At 41.4% G+C, this 21357-nt stretch overlaps 1 long non-coding RNA gene across 1 annotated transcript; it reads right to left on the bottom strand.

Annotated features, from left to right (window-relative positions):
• Positions 1-286: 286 nt before the first annotated feature.
• On the bottom strand, positions 287-19572 carry LOC149091897 (uncharacterized). Its single transcript, XR_016196368.1, has 4 exons — positions 18567-19572; positions 11209-11269; positions 7792-7891; positions 287-2644 (listed from the first exon to the last, which is right to left on the bottom strand). It is a non-coding gene; the product is annotated as an uncharacterized LOC149091897 (long non-coding RNA).
• Positions 19573-21357: the final 1785 nt, after the last annotated feature.

Raw genomic sequence — 21357 nt, 5'->3', positions numbered from 1 at the left:
CTCTCTCTCTTTCGCTCTCTGGATGCCTTGCTATAATTTACATAATTTAGCCAAGACGTCAATCAAAGTGCGACCCGCCGTTGACTGTGTGAACTGCCGCAATTCTCATGGCAAATGGCGCCGCATTCCAGCAAAGAGGAAAATCTCTCAACGCACAGCTGCGTCCCCACCAGAAGTGCCACCCACGCAAGAGCCCCAGCGGTCAGGCCGTGCTATGGACAAATCTGGAGCGCGATTCCAAATGGCCAACAGCACAGCAATTGCCTCATTTCCCACAGTCTTAAGCTCGGTTTTTGGTTTGATTACAACTTTTCTTCTGCTGCATCTCGGCCCATGGGCCATTCGAATTGTTCAGCTCATTTTCGCAACTGATTAAAGGCAATTTTCTAAATTTCCATGGCGTATTGTGACACTAACAACATTTGGCTCGCAATTCGGGCTGTCGTCATTTAATGGCCTTACTCCGAGTAGCAACAAGTAAACTCCGTGCATTTGTAGCCCAGCTGGGAGAAAATTGAACAGTTGTTAAATTCATTCGCTTGATATGTCCGCAATCCATTCCAAATCAAAGGGAGTCCAGCAAAAGTTTACTAACCGATTCAACTCTAGACTCTTATCTATCTATTAATCTTGTACAATCAATATAAATGTCTATTTCCTCCAAAATTTAAGTAAAATATTAAGACGAGCCTAGGGTACTCTTAGCTTTGCTAATATCTATAATAATGAATAAGTAATAGGATATTTTTAGCTTCAACTTCAAGGAATATAAATCAAATACTCTCTGTCTTCGCTCACAATTGAAATGTTAGTTTATTCATTGTTAAAGGTGTCTCATGTATTATTGCGATTGGCTGGCACACAGGAAACGCTGCTACCTGCACTTCCGAGATCGTCCGAGCGGAACGCGAAAGCCTCTGGAGCTAGTCTTGTTGGCGGACAGGTGCAGAGTGCTCGTCATCAAAGAGCTCGTGCAGGAATTCGCTAGTAAGCCGTGTGTGAGCTCTGCAATAAGAATTTGCAAGAAAATATATGCATGGATTCATTGAAGCGTCCAGTGGACAAACTTGAGACCCAGATAGTCGCCCTAGACACCCTCGATTCGGGCACCGTCTCGTGTCTTGTGGCTCACAACACCGGCAACCCTGCAGCAACTGCAGCTCCCATGATACTGCGCTCTCACACAGATGCGGGCATTTTAGTAATGCGCTATAATTTGTTCGCCTCTTGCCAACTTGTTGACGAACTGCGCCTCATTCAGTTGCCATACTTAGTACAAAAAGGAAAAAAGTTAATTATCTTTTTTTTTCTTATGGTCTCTCTCTTCCTCTCTCTCTCTCTTCCTCTCTCTCTCTCTCTTCCTCTCTTGGCTTTTTCTTTCTTTTTTGTAACTGCTGCGCTGGGCTATTATCCATGGTTCGGGCCTAGCTATGGTACTTTCTGTTCTTTTCTCACTCCCAGCTCTTGCGGCTGCTTTTTTTTTCATCCAGTCTTCGCTGCTGCTGCTGCTGCCACCGTTCCATCCGCTCGCTTTAGTTGAAGTTCATTGAACTATTAATTGTAGCAATGCCTCTGTCCATCAGCGGGCAGTGTGAAAGGTGATTTTTCAAGGCTGACACGTCCGGCGCTCCAAAAGGTTCCCAAGACCCCAAACAAACGCTGTAAAGTTCTAAAAGGTTTCGAGTTCTTTCAAATTATTTTTTTTTTTCTTCTAATTTTTCTTTTTTGCTCTCTCTTAAATTTACAATCGGTATTTAAGAATTAGATTGTTGAGCCCAGGTGTTAATGAGCGTAGGCAACAAACAAAAACAATAATTCATTTCCCACAATGAACGCAGAGCTTATCACGACAAAGCAGCTAACCAATTTATTGCAGCTTGGGCCTGTTACCAACTGACAAAAAACTGGCCACTGTTTGTTTCATATCACGCACGTAGAACACACACACACACACACGCGCGCGCGAATAAACCCGTTTACAAGTTTTTGTCGTTGTATTTTGCTTCTTTTTTACGGCTCAATTAACACAATTAGGAATAAGGCGAAAAGCTTTCAGTTGTTGAACGTAATATCCCGCACCATAGATGCCACTAAGAGATCACGGGCGTGTTAGAAAAACCCCGTGAATTCTTCCAGTGCCATTAACTGTGCCGAGATGCGAAACAACGAAAACTAACTCACTCATCTGCTGGTACTCCCGCGATGCTCAATCGAAAGATCCAAGCGCAGTCTCTAGCAGATATGAAACCTGGGAACTGGCGTCTCACCCGTTTGTGCTGGCCGACAGGGAAACAGGAGCAGCGTACAGAAGCTTTGTTCGATTTACATATCTATCCCACGTTGAGGCCGCTAACTGTTCACCTGTGCGGCTGCCTGATAAGGCATCGCTCGCTGCTTTGATCTATCCCACGATTTAATCAAAAACGCAAATTATTTTATTTTAGCCGCGCCGAAGCTCGCGGAAGTTGTTCGTAGGAAAGAGGCCAAACATGCGTGGGAAATACACGTTCCCACCTAGCCATTGCATGTTAGTAGCTGTAGCTGATGTTGGAGTTGGAGTTGAGGCATCTTTGGGCGCTGCGGTTGGCCTCATAATTCGCTGTGAAAATCGTTTTGTGGCTTTGCCGCTGCGTGCTGCATACAACTGCGATTCAATTTGGGAAAGAAGAGACGATACGTGTGGAATGAAATCACAAGAAAAGAAATGCAGAAAATCCAATTAAAAAAGATCATCGTGCTTGGCGAACTAATTAACTGGTGCATTTCAAATGATTCTCGGGGAAAATGGAGATCGGTGACGCGACGCGACGCGACGTCTCGGACAGGCTAATTGAGTTAATGCAACCAAATTGTAACATCGAAAACGAATTACAAATAACCTTTGGCCTCTGACAGCAAACTTCAACTTTAACTCTTGGGAAAAAACGTAGACTCAAATTAGTCACGAAGAAAGCGACGCGACGCGACGCGACGAGATGGCAAATTGTAATCAAGTTTGTTGCCTAAGTCTTTCATTTCGTTGCGACCAATTTATGCAAATGTCGAAATGCCGAATGCTGCTCCACTTCATGTAATTGCCACTTCTCTGTTTTTTCACTCGTTTTTTTGTTTTTGTGCTTTTGGTTTGCGCACGCTGCTTATCATGCAACGGTAAATCAGTGTGTCAGTCAGTCAGTTAGGTAGCTAGCCAGGCTCATTGACATGCCGGGCATGCAGCGCGAGGCGACAGCCATCAATCAAAAAGCGCTGCAATCAAATCAACAGCCAAGCAAATAAATACCAAAAACAACAAAAACGCAAAAGGAAAATAAAACAGTTAAAAATCAACGGCTGCTGTTTTGGCCGGGTTTGCAGCGAAATCGCGTGTCTCTGTCTACGCCGGCGCTGCTGGCCCCTGCCTGGCCGCATCACGATCTCAACATGATTTTTAACGACAAATTTACGCGCTTAATCTCTGGCCCCAGCAATAATCATCGTCAGCCAAACCGACAACAAAATATGCAAATGTGAGCGGTGTCTGTTTTTACATCTCTCTCCCTCTCTCGCTCTTCGTCTGGTTCTCTGGCCACTGCCGCTTCAACGCACGCCGTACGATTTTCGCATCCGCGCGCGCATCTCATCGCATCATTAGCGCCAACACTTGATGCCGAAGTCCCGCTGTCCGACTGTCCGGCTGTCCGAGCATCTCTTTAATGTTTAAGTGCGTTTTTCATTAATTGAAATGGTCAATTTGTTGCCAGCAAGAGATAAGAGTCATTTGTAGTCCGCTGCCTCTCATTGATACTTACTAGGTTGTCCAACTTCCCCACTATTCTACTTCTCTGTGTGTCTCTCTCCCTCTCTCCCTGTCTCTCTCTCTTGCTCTTGCTCTGCTTGATCGGTCCGTTGAGTTGTCTATGCCCTACATGGCCAGCACTTTACTGCCTGTCGCCGTTCACTGGCGCCAGTTGCTGTTGCGAAGATCTGCAGCTGCCTCAGCACACTCATTCATCACGGCCAAAGCAAAGGCTTCAACGACAAACCCATAAATATTAATAGAAATGCTTCAAAGAAAACGCTCGTATATGTTCACGAATCTAATATACACTGCAAATATGCATGCAGGCTGATATTTAAAAACAGTAATCCTTCATGAAAATATGCTTCAAGTGTACAAATATATCTTTAAGCATTTGGAAAAGTTCTTGAATTTTAATTGAATTCAACTTTTCAAATCAGTAAATTAAATTCAAATAAAATATGAATATATATAATATATATATTTAAGTGATATTGATAGATAGCTAGAACAGATTATAATAGCTTCTATTAGCTGCAGGCTTGGCAAGCTCTGTAGCATTATGATATAACCCGTTACTAAAGAGTAGCAGTAGAAGATAAAACAAGAAATGAGAAACGTAGAGAAAAACTAGTCATGGTCTTGACCATGTCATGGCAGAGGAATTGAACGGTAAGCGTCGGAAATTCGTTGTATATATGTATGTACATATACATAGATATGTGGTCGGTCGTATATGGCCAAAGGTAACAGTAACAACTGTTTATCGTTTATCTAGCGGCCTTTTTAAGCAAATTGCAGTCAAATGCCGCACGGAATCAGAGACCAGTTCTAATTGTCTGCAATGACAATGCAAACAGGGGCAGGTAGAAAAGAGAGAAATGAGATGAGATTGAAGACACGATTAAAGAAGCCCCTTACGCAGTCTTAACGGTAAGAATACACGCTGTTCGAGTCCAACTATACATAAATGTACATATACATACATATACATGTATATATATTCGAGAGCAATCCACAAACAACAACCACATTAACGAGGCAACTTCAGGTTTGGCCACAACTCTGGACTCAAAGCCAATTGGCATTTCAATCACGCATCAATCTGGCACGTTTTTATGATGCAGATCACAGGCAGCAAAATCAGCAACAGCAACAACATCAAAATGCTGAGTATGACGAACTGGACACAGCACGCGGCATTCACATTAAATGCAGCTGCAATGGCAGCATGCCCCCCATCCATGCCCGGCCCGATTCCTTTTTCATTCCTTGCTGCTGTTGTTGCTGTTGTTGTTGTTGTTGTTGTTGCTGCTGCAAGCTTATGAAAATGAAATTTTTATTGGTCGGTTATGTTTTCGTTACATTTCGTGGATTGTTATAAATTTCATTGATAATTGCCATATATATATACATATATATATGTATATATAATGTATTGATGGCATGATTATGTGCATGATTGTCTGATTGTTGTTGCACAGTCGTTGATGTTGTTGCTACGTGCGTGGCATATGCACTGCAAACTTCATTTTTTCCCAATTCCTTATTTTTTGCGCAAATTGTTTTCAACGAAATCGCATAGCAATATGGACACGAGCAATACTCAGTACTCAGTATTTCATATGGGTTAGCTAGGCAACGTATAAAGTAGTTTCACAAATTACATTCAGCCATGATATGAATTTATTTGGAGTAGCTTTCAGTCAGGTGGAGTAATTAAACAAGATATGATTGCCTTCCAGCAGTTATTATGAGCTAACCATAGTGTGTTTTAGATCTGAAGCTAAAATCCCCAAGTAGATTGCTTAGAAACTGATGAAACAGCTTTGGATCAACGTAAAGTATTCCGTATATTAAGCTGACTCTCATTTATTTTGTTATAGATCCTTCTCATTGCCATCATTTCGTCCGTCTATACCACACAAAAACTCATTAGGGGAGCTTTAATTTAGTTTATTTTATGGAATTCTTCAATTAAATTCACTTTTATCATGAGAAAGCTAAACAATTGCGAATTCGTGACGAATCTTTTAGCCAAAATCTTCTACCACAAACACGTTGCGCTCATTCAAAGCCATAAATTACGCGTACGTTAGCTGAGAACAACAACAATATATCTATGATTTGTGACATTTGTGTCGAGGAACAGTTATGCCAGCTGCCTGTTTGCCATATGGAAAGTTGCTAACAAAAACGAAACGTCCCGATGCGAGAACGCGCAGCTAAATAAAAACTCTTTTGCCATATCTGAGCCTGAGGACCGAGGCGAACAAGCGCTCACTATGCAAATGGCCTGCACTCGGCACAGAGCCAGATCGCAGCGAGAGCAGGAGCCGGGCCGTAAGCCGGGCTCGCATGAGCTCTTATCATGGCATGCGCACTCGGCAGGCTATCAAAAATAATTGACAACTAAATGCACATTGAAAATGTCGTGTGGCGTGAAAAAGACGCATTTAATGTGCCGCAGTTGTCATTTGACAAAATCGTTTGGCTCTGATAAGATACTCGAAACGAGAAGTCAATGGACTTCCAGCCGATCCTCATTTACAATTTTTCGTCTTGAATGTAGCGTGGGTAGCCTGCCTTTTTGTTTCGATTGTTGCTGTTGGTGTTGTTGTTGTTGTTGTTGTTTGCTTCTTGTTTTTGGTCATGAGAGCGTGCGCCCACACCAAGTGCTTCAAGTTCGTTGCTTGAGTCTATTTGCCTGGCTGACTGGCTAGCTGGCTAGCTCTGGCTCTGGCTCTGGCAACAATTGCGACGCATTTTGTTTTGGCCATGATTCATTGGGCAGCGTAAGAGGCTAGCTCTGAGCCAGCTACTGAGCGGGCTGTGAGCGACTGGCACGACCACCGCAATTACATCCGGTAATTTAATGTAATTTTATATTTCATTTCAATCACATGCGATATCTTGCCCCGGCCACGACGCCACTTTCGACTCTGGACTTGTTAGCATTTCAGTTGAAAAAGATAAATATACCTCGTACAGCCTCTATCTCTCTCTTTCTCTCGCTCTCCCTTTATACCTCCCTCTCACTCTCTACTCTCTCTCTCTCCTTTGGATCTAGAAGACTCCTAACTATTCTTTTTCAGTTTTGTCGCCTGTCTTTGGTTTAATTATAGTTTTATTATGAGTATTAATTAATTTCGAATGATTTTGAGCGGCTCCTTTGATAGCTCTGCAAACAAAATGATTTATTACTTAATTTATCTGTCGAAAACTGATCCAACTGCTTATTCAACTGCAGGTAACGTTAACGTCAACGTTAACTTGGCTGATATTCTACGACTTGGCACTATGAGCATTCCTAAAACAGAAACACAAAGCATAGGCTTTGTTAGCAGCTCAACAAAGTAGAGATTCCTCAGAGACTCTGTTTCTGTTTCTGTATCTTTTTATGATTAATTGCTTTGACGATCTTACAATGCCCAAAATAGTTTCTTTTATATATTTTTTTTTCTGGTTTTAACAAACTGTTTTTTGTTTTATTCGTTTTCTTAAATATTTTGTTAATTAGAATTTTAGTTCTGTATGAGACCATTAAACCCACTCGCCAACATGGCCAAATGGCTCCAAGAATAGTAAGCGGCAATTAACAAAAATCAAACAAAAATTTCTGAAAGAAAAAAGCGAATGGAAACCCAAACTAATAACAGAAAACTGTTAGAAAGAGGCGTTGCTCAATGGTTTAAAAACGCATTTGTATTTTTTTGTTTCAGTTTTTTTTCTGTTCTCTGTTTTCTGTGTTTTCCCCCCTAATTATGCAACAGCTCGTGTGGCTTTGATGGGCCACCCTTGAACCATTTGATAAATTAGTCTTGGCAGCCAGCAGAGGTCAGGTCCATACTCTGACGGGGTCGACTAGATGAGTTTATGTTTGAATCTATCTTTGTCAAAGAGTTGGCATTGTTCCTCTCTCTCTCTCTCTCTCTCTCTCTCGCTCTCTGACTAAACATCAATCTGGTCTGCCAGCCTTAGCTGCCTCTAGTCGCTGCTGAGTATCAACTTACCCAACAGGAAGCGTGCGCTAGCCTTCCAGCCAATATGCAGATCAGTTCCATGATTGACAAGTTCAGGATGCAGTCGGCTTCGATTCAGGCACATTTCATTCTGCAAGCAGAGGAGAACATAATACATGCGACATAAGTATCAATGGAATTCATGTTGATGTCAACTATAGCAGTTGGCATGCGCGAGGGTTGCTTAAAGAGAAGGCATACATATATATTCTTTTTTTACTAATTTACTTTACTTAAATTATGCATGTCTACAAATCTATAAATCATTTCCTCAACATGTCTATTCACTGCCAATTGCCAATTGTCAAAGGAAAGCCATCAATTGCAATCGTTTGTTATTTATCTGTTGCTCTTTTTTGAGCACTGATTTATGCTATACGAAAGCACTTTGCCGTCATTAAATAGAGCTAATGCTCTGGCTTTACATTATGGGCAGGAAACAAACAAATGAAGAGAAAAAAAAATAACATAAATAGCTGCCACAATAAGTCGAAGGCTGACTAACTCTAGCTGGGCCTGTTTGTGAGCCTGCTTCAGCCCGAGGCGCATTTACAGGCAGCAGTCCACAGTCAGCAGGCAATTGGCAACAGGCAAAAGAGTTGGCTCGTAGGGTGGCTAGTTGGATAGCATTTGACAATCGGCCCGGTTAGCTGGATCGGCTTGAGCGAATGGAATGTTGTTTGCTGCTTTGCAGTTTTGCAGTTTTGCAGTCTTGCAGCTGCAGACACAGTTGCTGTTACTCGGAACTTGCCACACATGCCACAATTAAATGCCAGACATAGCTCAGTTTCAACTAGCTGTCAGAGGCGCAGAGCATTGCATTTGCCTGGGTGTCGTCAGATGTCGCCACAGGCGCCGCTTAAAGTCATTGCTTAAATGAATGAATATAAAGCGAGTTGCCCAGCGAGCGCATGATAAACTGACAGCCTTATGACAGCATTACGCAAATTGACAACCCAGACGCTAAGCAGCCAAAGAAGACATCGAGCCGCCGCAGCGAAGATGACTCCAGCCAGCCAAGAGCCCAGTCACCCAGTCAGCCAGCCAGCCGATTGGCTTAATAAAATGATATATTAAATGCGATTAAAACGCGGCAAAAGGCGACGAAGACAGCAAACAACAACAACAACAACAGGAGAACAAGGAGACGCTGCAATAAATATATTGGAACAGCTACTTGATTCTGCGTGGTGCCAACAAACGAAAACTTGTATCTCTCTCTCTCTCTCTCTCGCTCTCTCTCTCTCTCTCTCGATCTCACTCTGGAGTCTGGCCGTGGCACGCTGATAAAAGTGTTCATTAATTTACTGCGCAGGGCGCATAATTAAATGCGTGTTGGTCCTGGTTGCACCCGTAATGACATTAAATATGTTTAAACAAGCATAAATAAATACTGGACGCTGGAGCTGGAGCTGGAGCAGGTTTGCCCCGTTGCAGACAACTTAGTTAGCCGGGCTGATGTTTTAATCAGGGCGTGTATTTTAAAGGCGCTGACCCAGGCGCATGTTCCACAACTAGTTAAATTAATGATGCAACATAAAGCCAGATCCCAGCCAGCAGCCAGCAACAAAACTGGAATCGGGATGCAAAAGATTTACGACAATTGGCAGCTCGACTCTGGCGCTGCCTTCAATTGATGCTTCTTATTTTATTTTATTTCTTTTTTTCTGGAGACTAAGCGATAAATTGTAAAGTTAATCGCTTGTCAAAGTTTTCGCGGGCACATTTATCTCCGCGCACAGGGCACAGGAGCTGCTGCCGATGCCAACAGCTGATAAGTAATAGTTGCGGATTTATAGACCAGGTCTTAGAGAGCTGGTACAAGCCGAGCAACAGAATCTAACTACCGAATGTTTGGCCTTATAGCTGCTCCTGCTGAGGCCATAAAATACGTTTGGTTTATGTTCACTCCAGAGCTTATCATTTGCCTCTTTGATTGATAAAGCCCCATAAAAGCTCGCAGAGCAGGTTTCCACTGATTGGTCAAGGTTGCAAGTCTGAGAACTTTTTGCCTTTCTAAGATTTAGTTTATTCGAAAGTCACAACTCATAAAGTAATAATAACAATAAAACTCGAATTAAAATGAAATTTGCTTGCCATATACAAAAGGAAATTCAAATTCAAAATAAATGTTGGTCTGATTGACCCATAGTCTCTCAGACTAACGACCTAAGCCAACACCCTTAATCTCACTTAAATTGATGACTTATTAGTAACCAGATGGTATAATAATACCCAGCGCTGACTCACAGACCTTCAATATCTACTAAATACACATAGATAGAGACTTGCAGCAGTTGTGGCGCTTGATAAGGAAGCCTTTGGCAGCAGTCGAACAACTTGATCAAAATTTGTTAAGTAATGTAGTCTACTCTGGCATTCCTCGGCCTTCATTGTTCTTGTTGGAAATTGAGGGCGCAGAGCCAAGCCGACGGCTGTTGTGCACTTCGTGAATTGGAGAGGCGAATTTTGCGTTATTTGTACCCATTGTTTGCAGTGTATCTATAGGGAATGTCATTCAAGTCGCCAGAAGTTGACAAATTGTCAACTGATATGGGAAATGCTGTGTAGCCCGGCAGCAGTTGGCAGACGGCAACAGCGGCAACAGCGGCAACTGCCAATACAACATACAACATTCTCATGTGTGAGCATTATATAGATTTATGTGTGTCGCCAGCCCTGCTCTACACCTCCCCCCGTCGCGCGCACACACCGAGCCTTCTTTGCATATGCATAAGCAACGGCGGGCCAGAGTCTAGGCTTTGCTCTTGTTTACCTGCGGTTATTTATTTATTTATTTTTCTTGTCGTCGTCTGCTGTCTGTCGTCCGTTGTGTCTCTTGTGTGTGGCAATTTCTCAAGTTCAGTTCACACGCTTTCACTGATTGTGAGCACATATGTCAATTTGAGCCTTACGATTTATGCAGTTGCTGTTCGGCTTCGCCGCTTTGATAGATAACACCCGTCTGCCATGCATAATTAGCTTAGTTCAACAATAAAACATGCACGCCTCAATGATCTACTTCTAGCTATGGACTTGCAAATGCCATGGCGCACACTCCAACAAATTGCTGCTAATGAGCCGCTGCTGCACTCCCTCGACTAGTCTCTCTTAATTAAAGCCATAAACAGAACTCTCCTGCGACCGCAACTTGGCTGAAATCTCCTTTATTCGCTGTGTTCAATTGTCGGCTGCAGAAAAAAAGAAGGAACCCTGGGGAAAATATACAAACACAGCGTGCACTGTGTTTCACTATAAGGAAATATATGTACATACGTATATATGAACTACATTGGAATCAAGAGCAAATAGCAATGGACTTGAATGGAAATGAACAGAAGATTACAGACTGCATATGTAGATATATGTATTGGGATAGTAAGCATATCTTTATGCTAAAGAACTTACCATATCAACCCGTAGAGCTAACGCCTTGCTGATCAGAGAAACCATCTGCATTCGTCCAAACCTGTAAATAAATAAGAATAAGAAAAAATGATGATTTAAAGCAAGTTTTGTAATTAATCTTGACAAATAAAGCCCACTGTAATGCCATTTTTCCACGTAAACACCCTCAATGTGCTATCCCATGACCATGCCCCCATGCCCATTACGTTTGCGTCGTTTCGAAGGATTTCAGTTGTAGCGCTGTGCCAAGACTTTGTATTTATCTTCATACAGAGTTTTTACATGCATAAATCTTGGCGGCACTTTCAGGCCCAAGCTCATAGGGGCGGTGGGGAGGTGGCAGCGGTAGCAGGGGACTGGACTCGACGGACTGTTCTGACTCGTCGGCTAGCCAGCTTGGCGTGGCGTGGCGTGGCGTGGCATGCTGTAGCGGTCTCTGGCCCCTGGCTGACTGCTTGCAACATCATCATCATCATTATCCTTCATTATTATTTATGAAGTTTCTGTAGAGTTGCGCGAAACCGGTTATGCGTGAAACCTTTCAAGTATTTCATAATTGTGCCAAGTTATGCACAAATGCACAATATTTTTCATTAATTTTGCTGTTGTTCTTCTGTCTTATTAAATTATTGCATTTTAAATGCGTACACTTTGAGCGGAAGAAATTTAAAGCGAGAGCGAGAGCGGAAGTAACAGAGAGCGCAAGAGAGTGACCTTTACGAGGTGCTACCTCCAGCCCAAGCTGGCTCGATCTTAATTACATGTATGTTGGCAACTCACGACGCTGATGAACAGTAGCAATTATTTGCCAGACCGCCACTCAGCACTCATCATCTACACACACACACACACATGCACAGGCGATGATATATAGCCATATTACGTATACGCCGCGTACAGCCGCTGCCTTAACTAATTGCCACGAGAGTCAAAGTCAAAGCCGAAGCTGGAATCGGGAATGGGAATGGGAGCGCAGCGTTACTTGAAGCTGTCATTAACTTGGCAGCCCGGCGACGTCTGAGTGCCAATGCAATGCCTGGTCAAACGGGCCAACATCATAATCTCCGCTAGCAGCAGCTTACACAGATATTATATCTGTTCTTTTGCTCTTACTACAGTATCACGGTATTCCTCCTCTTTTCTCTTTTATGCTGTGTAAGCAAAGCTGATGATGCTGCTGATATTTTTCATCTCTATTCTTTTTTTTTTTTTTTTTTTTTGTTATAATTTTCTTATTGTTGCTCTTGATTTGCCTTTCATTTCTAATCTGATTTGAAAAGAATTTTTAACTTTTTTTTCTGCTCTTAGAGTTTTTTATTTGGTTTGTTTGCTTACACAAAGCGTTAAAGTGAACGACACGTTTCAATATTTGATGTATGTATATAAATTATATACATTTAGCTAATACAAAAGCAAATGGTATACACTGCAATATACCCTGTAATAAGTTTTTTACAGTTCGGATTGCACAAAGTTTTCATTTAATGCCCTTCCACAAAGATATCTTAAACTGACTTTAGTTGTACTCAAAGCTTTTTCTTCATCAGCTTGAACCATTATACACCATCTGCACGAGTACAGGGTATAAAACAGAATCGAACTATAAAAACGTGACTGCTATGAAAAAGTCGTGTATTTTATATTATTTTCGCTGTATGCGTCAAGCAGCTGACAGTGGATGCTCAGTAACAACAACAACGACAACAATAAGAGAGAAATATTTACTTTAAACAATGCGTTGGCAGCGCTTTAAATAACAATGAGAACGACTCGACTTCTATTGTTTGACTCTGTTTAATTTTGAGAAACTCCTGCTTAATAACTAAAGCAACAAAAACCGAGTCTATCTATATTTTGCCTCCACACCTGACTAGCGCAACTGACAACATGATCTCTCTCCCCCAAAGCCTATAATTGATATTTATGTCTGTTTTATTGTCAAGGTATTTATATTGTCAGTCTGGGTCTGTTTCCGCTGAGCATTCATATTTAATAGATCTCAACACAACTGACTGAATTCTGAGTTCTGAGCTCTTCAACGTTTACAAACCGTCAAAAACCTGCTTGGCCTAATGCTGTCAACAGCTGCTTGAACTCTCCCAAAAAAATCGATAAAAATTTATGAGTTTTTAATCTCGAATTTTTCTATTCTTAAGTTCATAATCTCAAATATATTATTTTGTTAAATAATTACAAAAATTTTATGAATGGTTTGAATTTTGCTTTCTCTGATATTACTGGACAGAGTCTAGACTAAGCGCAGCTTTTCCACCTATACGTCTCAAATTACTCTGCAAACTGAGTGTAGAAAGCAAAGGATTTATATTTCAACTGAAAAGTAACTCTAAACGCTTTAGCCCGTTATGTAGACTTTTAAGAGAAAGCTATAATCAATAATAGGAAAATTAGCTGATAAAGAAAATTCCATGTATGAAATATTGCTAAATATAACAAACGGTATCTAAGCTTATATTGCAATTGCCTTGAATGCAGAGCTGCAATGAAAAACTAATCAATACATTGATTGAGGAAATTGTCTGAACTTTTGAATCTAGCTACAGTTCGGCTTTTTTTGAAGTTTCAGTTTCTCCCCCAAAGAGAAAAAGAAACTACGCCCATGTACATACTTAGACAGATCCCGCCTCGCAGCCGTAATTTCTGCGAGTCGGCCATCGCTGGCTCTACCTGAATCACGTGGGTGGGTGCAGCCAGGTTCAACATCCCGAAGGTAACAACAAGCAGCAACATATAAATTTGTGTTACGTTAGGCTTTAAGGCTAGGCAAGGCAAGGCAAGGCAAGGCAAAGGAACTGCCCACTCGGGTGGCTATGGCCCGTTTACGTTTAGTGGGCAAGTGCTCAAAATATTCGACGCTTAATCAATTAACTAACATAATTTCGTGCAAAAGTAATTAACTGCCCCGCTGCGATCGGCACCGACAAATGTTCGCTGTCAGGAGCGTTTAGTGTCATTCATTTTGCGACCAAGCGGCGCCCACTGGCAACTGGAGAACTTGTTTTCTCTTTTCTCTCCTTCTTTTTGGTTTATTCTCCGTTTATCCTTGGAGCATGCTGTACGTATTCAGTTTGATTTCATTGGCGAGGCTTTTACTGGCCAAAGTTTCTAGTTTTGTGGGTTCAAAGATCGTCGCCAACAATTTTCGCGTTGCTCAGATCAAAAATCAATACATAATTATTTTGACATGCCAATCGCACATTTGTGGCATGCAACAGCAACAGCAACAGCAACGACAACAACATGTTTGTGCGACTCATTCTGATAAAAGGAGGAAAAAACTGCAATGCAGACGTTGAGAGAGCTGGAAGCTGGTGAATGTAGCAGAAACAAAACGACGACAAGCACCCAACAGGCAACAGTTGCAACCGTTCGAGCTGCACCTTAAAAACTCACAGCAACAACAACAACAACAACAGCAAAATATATACAACAACAAAAAACTGACAGTGCCGAGCCGAGAGTCGACTTGGCGATCAGGAAAAAGTGAAATCTGCTAGAATTGATCTGGGGAGTCGTCGTCGTCGTCGTCGTCGTCGTCGTCGTGTGTATGTGGCCTGAAACTGGTTTACACATCTGGAGAGGAAGTACGAGCAAGAAGCAGCGTGACTAGGCAGCGGCTTTTGTGCCCCGACCTCTGGAGTTACCAGGCAGCGCCTTTCATTCGCTGTCAGCATCAATTGAAGCAGCCGGCAAGCGACCGCCGCTGCCGCTGCCGCTGCCGCCTCCTGCCCGCCCAAGATATATGAGCAGCGTTATGTTGTGACTACTGCCCGCTGTGCACCTGTGACTGAGCCACAAACTGCAACAGCAACAGCGAATGGAGACTTCGACTTCAAGCTTGGCAACTGTTAGCTGGCTGCCAGCATGATGATGAGCAGGCGAAATGTGTTTTTAAATGATGCCATTTGTTGTTTGCCAGAATGCAGCCAGTAGCCAGAAAACCCTTCTTGGCTATTAGAAATTGGCCAGAACGACGCAGTTTGTGGCCAACGGCGATCATTAACGCTAAGGGTTGGCGGCGCTTTGAACAGCATTTTACAACTTCTGTGGAAAAAGTGACAACAACACAAACAAGATACGAAAACCTAAAAAGGTCAGCTACCGTCAGCATAAAAAAACAAAAATGTAAAAACAAACATAGGTAAAAATAAAAAAAAAAATTAAATAAATAAAACATAAAACGAATGAGAGAGAGAGAGAGAGGCGAGCACTGTATATGCCATGCTCTGCCCTGCCCGGTGCCGTTCCAGGAAGCGCTACATTTCCAGAAGTGCCCGACATGTCAAAACACAATCCAACGAACAAGCCACTTGGTGGTGGCCAACTATACCTGACTCGCTGTCATTCAGCCCAATAAAAAAGTGTATAAAAAAGACGCTAAACTGGCCAACGATTCCCAAAAGCTGAACGGAGCCAATAAAGACTCATAACTAAACCAAAAAGTTATATGCCAATTTTAATGAAACCAACTTTAACTTGGACCAAATAATAGAAAAATTGAATACATGTATATTAAAATGTGTAATATAAGAAGCATTTCTATTCTAAAGACATCAATATCATAATCCTGCTTATGATATTCAACAAGAAGAAGAATCGGTTCAAGGAAAGAATACTATACAAAAATATTCAATGCAATTCAGTTTAAATCCTTTCAAGTAATATCCTCTATGCTATCCTATCTGAAGAGAAACCCACAGTTTAATTTTATAAAAAAAAAAAGAAGCAAATTTTTTGCGATCCCATTTAACCATTTTGTAGCTCATTATTATCTGTAATTTATTTAATTTACAAACTTCTTTTGCTATCCTTGGTGGCTTGCTTGTAAGCCAGCTCATTGTCGGTGGCAAGTTAACATTCTTAAGTAGCGATCGTGTACGAAGCAAAGCGCTCTCGAAATTGTTGACGTGTGCAAGTGCCCGATAAAAGAAGCCTTTGAGTTGAACTTCAAGTTGGAGTTGGAATTGTAGCTGGAGTTGGAGTTGAAGATGAAGCTTAAATGTCTCGTAGACTTTCAGGGGATGCGGCTGGTGGTGCTGCTGCTTCTGCTGCTGCTTGATGCTTGACCCGCTGGCAATTATCACAGCTCTGCTGAGTTGAACTGAACTGGTGGCAGATTCACACGACTTGTTGCCTGGTTAAGTGTAGTGACTTTGACTACAATTAGACATGCGCAGCTGCTGCCACCAACGGAGGCAACGAGCTCGCGAGCGACTGCGACTGCGACTGCGACTGCGCTGGGCTGTGCGGTCTCTTGGGCTCTTGGGCTCGTAGGAGAGGTCTGTTGACCCCTCCTAAGAGAGACAGTGTTAGCAATGTGTTTGCCTGATGGATTGTCGGAGGCTTAAGACCTGAAGACGCTCTCCGTGTCTCTCGCCTGTCGCTCTCTGGTGGTGCTGGTGGTGCCGGTGGTGGGCACATCACTTGGGCTCAAGACACAAATCACGCACTTTTATTTGCCAGAGTCAGGTCGAACCGTGCCGCAGTGGAGCGGATGAGGCGGCCTTTTAAGGCTGCATGGCATGAGTTTGCAAATTGTTGCCGTTGCTGTTGTTGTTGCCGTTCGAGTTTCCTGCTGCAACTTTATGGTTGTGGCAAGCCGTAGCTGTAGCTGCTACAGCAGCAGCAGCAGCAGCAACAACTGTGGCGATAGCTCTGGGTCATTTTAGGAGCGTTCGAGTCAAGGCAAATGCAACTTGAAACCTGCAGGAGCTCTTGCCTGTATTTCTGTGTGCGCGTTTGTGTGTGTGTCAGTGTGTGTGTGTGCAATGTGCAGGAGGTGTCCCAAACAGCAATGAGTTTTTTTTTTGGTATTTTTATTCATTCTTGTACTGACTTCACAAAACCAGTTACTGACTCCAGTGACTGCTCCGGAGGCATGCTGTAATTGATATTGCAACAGTGTGTGTGTGTGTGTGTGTGTGTGCTTGGGTGTATGTGCGCGCCTCTGTTGAGCCAAGTACAAGTTTCAAGCACACACGTGTTGCTAATGAGACATAACTCCACATCAACATTGAACATCAAAATCCGCACAAATACACACAGCACTGATAACCTAATAAAGTCATAGCAATTAAGCCCAAAGAACCTGTGACTACACGCCAGCAATGACAACAACAACAACAACAACAACACACTCTGCGAGTACAACTTGTTTGCCAAATCCAAAAAGTTGCCTAAAATGATGTCACTTGCCGTCTCGGCTCGCAATTAAAGCTACAAACCCGCTCAGTGCCGAGAATTTGCCGATGTGTCGAACGGCTCCAAAGTTGCCTTTTATTATACATTTTCCCCCTGCTTTAACTCTTTGATTGTTGCCTTAGCATTGTCTGTAATTTTTTCATTTTTTCCTTGTATTTATTATTAAGATTTTATATATATATTTTTTTTTTCGGCCCGTTTACCTTTTGTGTGGGCTACAAAAATCATTTTTTGAAAAATCATTTTTTTAATCGTCTATTGACTTGTTTAAGGCGCCGCTAAATGTTTATGCTACAAATTATGTGAAATGATTGAGCACAAAGTCTATGCGAAAGAAAGACATCTATTTTTATGTTATTTGGCCAGATTTTTGGCTTGTAACTATGCGCCTATTTCGGATACCCACTAATAATTGTAAGCCTTCTATAAAAATAAGTGAGGGTTTTTTTCATAATAATTTCAGCTGCTGGTTGTGTACTAGTCATTAGCTGGAACCTTAAATATAGCTAAGACATTTTTTTAATATTTGTTATAAAAATATTTTTTTTACTATTCTTTCGAGCGTTTCAATTCGTGAAATAATAATAAGTTATCAAATTTGAATATTATTTAAATATAAAGGTAAAAATATGCAGCTGCTAACTCAGTTTTATATTAAATTATTATTAAATTGCATAAAATCTCTAATTAATCCTACATAGATTGAAAATCAAAGCCTAGCTCTTATAATAATGATATTAATATAAAAAGCTGAGATATATCATATGAGAGTTACTCAATTTCAAATTGTAAGCTGAAACAAAGTCAGAGACCTGAATTCTAAACAAATCAAACTCTTTAAATAAATAAATAAAAATCTACGCTTGAAACTGTCTCTATGTGTATATTTGTGACGACAAAATATATATAAATATTAATATATACATATATAATATACAAAAAAAAAAACTCTATAGAGTTCATAGTTTATAGCTATAAATCTAGCCTTTCGCTTAAAATTCAGAGCTATGTATAATTATTTGAAAACTTGTATATATTTCAACAAATAAAAAATATATATATATGTATATACATATATATATATACATATATTTATAACCTGCTTTAAGGAATTATAAATGTATTATTTTAAAACTCACCTGAACTTCAGAGGCCAAGGATATGATCGCAGCGCTTTTTATGACTCGAAGCTTGAACATTCAGTGTTTTGCGTCCGGGTCTGACTTTTATGATGTCTGTCTGTGTGTCTGTTTGCATGGCTCGTCACTATTTGATAGCTTAGACCTTTCAACCGCTGTTCGATTGTTGTGTTGCTCCTCTTTGCCGATTCGATAGGGTCTCTCCACGCTAATTTGTAGCTTGTCTCGGCTTGCTCGAGTCGCCGTCTCCATTTCATTTCGTCAAATTTGCAAGTGCTTACTAATAGAACGTTTTGTGTCGTGTTAATGAATTCGAGAGTTTTATTGACACTGCGCCGTTTCGCCGTTGACGTTGCGCATTTTGTTTTTTTCTTAATTGTTGTTGCTTTGCAGTTATTTATTATTGTTTTTGTTTTTTATTTTTTTTTTTTTTATTTTTCCTTTTTTGTTCAGTTCAGTTTTTTTTGTGAATTTTGTACGCCACGTTTCTGTGACTTTTTCCAATTTTCTATTGTATTATCAGTTTATCTAACACTTTGCTGTGCTATCTACTGCTCTCTCTCTCCCTCTCTCGCTCTCTCGCCCAGCAATAGCTGCTGTTGTTTTTGTTGCTGACGGTGACTGTGACTGTGACTGTGCGACTGTTTGCTGAAGCCCCAAACTGCGCGCGCCGCTCGCTGACGGTGCACTGATCGGATCGTCACAAACGTGGCCAACACGACAGGTAACCAAAAGCAACGTACACAAAAAACGCGCCACCAACAATAGCAGCAGCAACAACAGCAACAGCAACAGCAGCAACAACAACAACTCAAACTATATACAAGGTAAGACTGAGCAACTGCCCTGAGACACTAGCCAACTCTCCTCTCTCTCTCTCTTTCTCTGTCTGAGGCTCTTGTAGAGTTTAACTCTGGTCACACTGTTTGACGATACTGAGGCAGAACGCGACGTTGTTCGCTTGCGTTCCAATTTGCGACTTGGCTGTCTGCGCTCATGGCACGGGGTTTTTGTAACCTCGCTGCGGTGCTGGCTACGCTACTCTCCAACAGCTGTTATGCTTATCTCCCTTGCGCATGGCGCGCTCAGTGAAGCGTATTAGCACAGGTGTAATTACTTGCTTCGCTGTGTACAGCTAGCCGTCTTGCTTACTCCCGATCTCTCTCGATCACGCTGAGCCCATCTCATTCTGTACCTGTCTCTGTCTCCCATTCTCATTCTCGCTCTGTCTCTATCTTTCTTCGGCCGCCGCTCAGATCCATTGCAATGATCATTAGCTCGGGCGCTCTTCTTCTGACTCCAGTTTCGTTAGCTGAATTGCCGCCCCCTCCCTTTGGCCCATCGACCGCAACCTGGGCCAGATATTGCTCAAGACCTGCGTTTCCGAATTTTCGCTAGAATTTCAAGTTGTCGCTTGTATGTCGCCTCGACTTGACCCGATACCATGTGAACCTTTCGAGGCAAGCACATCACTTCCGCTATAAGCCACTGCTCCCAGCTGTAATTCCTAATGCAGCGGCCATCGTGTCGAGCAATCTCGTTAACAACTCCCTTATTAAAGGCCCAGAGGAACTGACTTCCAATAGATTTATGCGCATATCATCATATCATACCTACCTACTACATATCTAGCAATTGCAATCGGAAGTTGGCACTTGTTGGGAGCCACGCGACGGCCACCTCAGGCACTAATTGTTCATTACGCTGATGATCGTTCAGCATCGTCCTAGCCATCGATTGAACCTTCCAATGACCGCTACTTCCGCCCTGGCCAGCTCAGCTCTGTGGCAGACGCAGCCTCAGCCTCAGCCTCAGCCTGAGCTCGTGCTGGCAGCTGCATTCATGTGGAAAGTTTTCGCTACTGTTACATTGATCGTTGTTGGGTGCTCTATGCTTTGATTTGGTTAGAGAATCATTCGCTATTTTTCATCGCTTGGCTATGTCTGTTTAACGGAAGTAACCGTTAGACGATCTGTGCTACCGGTGACCGTTGGCCAAATGCAATTAGTTGCAGCAACAAATTGCAGCTGTTGCCGCAGCGGCCAACAAACTTTTGATTCTGTGGCTCTGCCCAATGCTCAGCTTTCCATTCGGCTAAACATCAGCGGCCATAGATGATCAAGAAAGAAATTTATATACTTGTGCTGTAATGCATTCGCCAAACTCGCGAAATAAAAAACATATTTATCTCTTAACGTGGTGCTACTGGCAATTGTTGAGTTCCTATTAATAGCGCCAATACGCCAATATCTGGCTAGATCCACTTTTTTCTCTTACTGCTAAATGGATTTGAAATAAGCACATTTTTATCAATAAAGAATGAATGCCAATAAATTGTTTATTGAAGGTAAATTAATGGAGTTAATTTCTTGTGAAGTAAACTATTTTCTAACACTTCGTACCTCCAAAAAAAAATAATAAATGATTAAATCTTGTAAATAAATAAAAATTCTCAAAAATATATATTAAGTATATTATTTAATTAATTAATTATTATATTATTTATTCTACAAAATATTATCTATTATTTAAGACATCTTTAACCAGCTCATAAAATAATTATTTATTAATTATTATATTTTAAATACTTCTAAAATTATTTTACTTTAAATTCTAAAAGCTGCAATATTTTCTTTTCAAAATAAATATTTAAATAAATAAAAATTATCAACAGATGTATGTATATAAATCAATAAAATAATATCAGAAAAATATATTGTAAAACAAATATTATTTATTATTGAAGGCAACTTTAACTAATAATTAATAAGTTATATATTATATGTATATT

The sequence above is a fragment of the Drosophila navojoa genome, chromosome 3 (genome assembly GCF_054131105.1).
Source record: "Drosophila navojoa isolate 15081-1374.11 chromosome 3, UAZ_NAV_1.0, whole genome shotgun sequence".
In the NCBI taxonomy this organism is placed as follows: Eukaryota; Metazoa; Arthropoda; class Insecta; order Diptera; family Drosophilidae; genus Drosophila; species Drosophila navojoa.
Note: the sequence above shows the minus strand (reverse complement) of the source record. Positions and strands in the feature narration are given on the sequence as shown.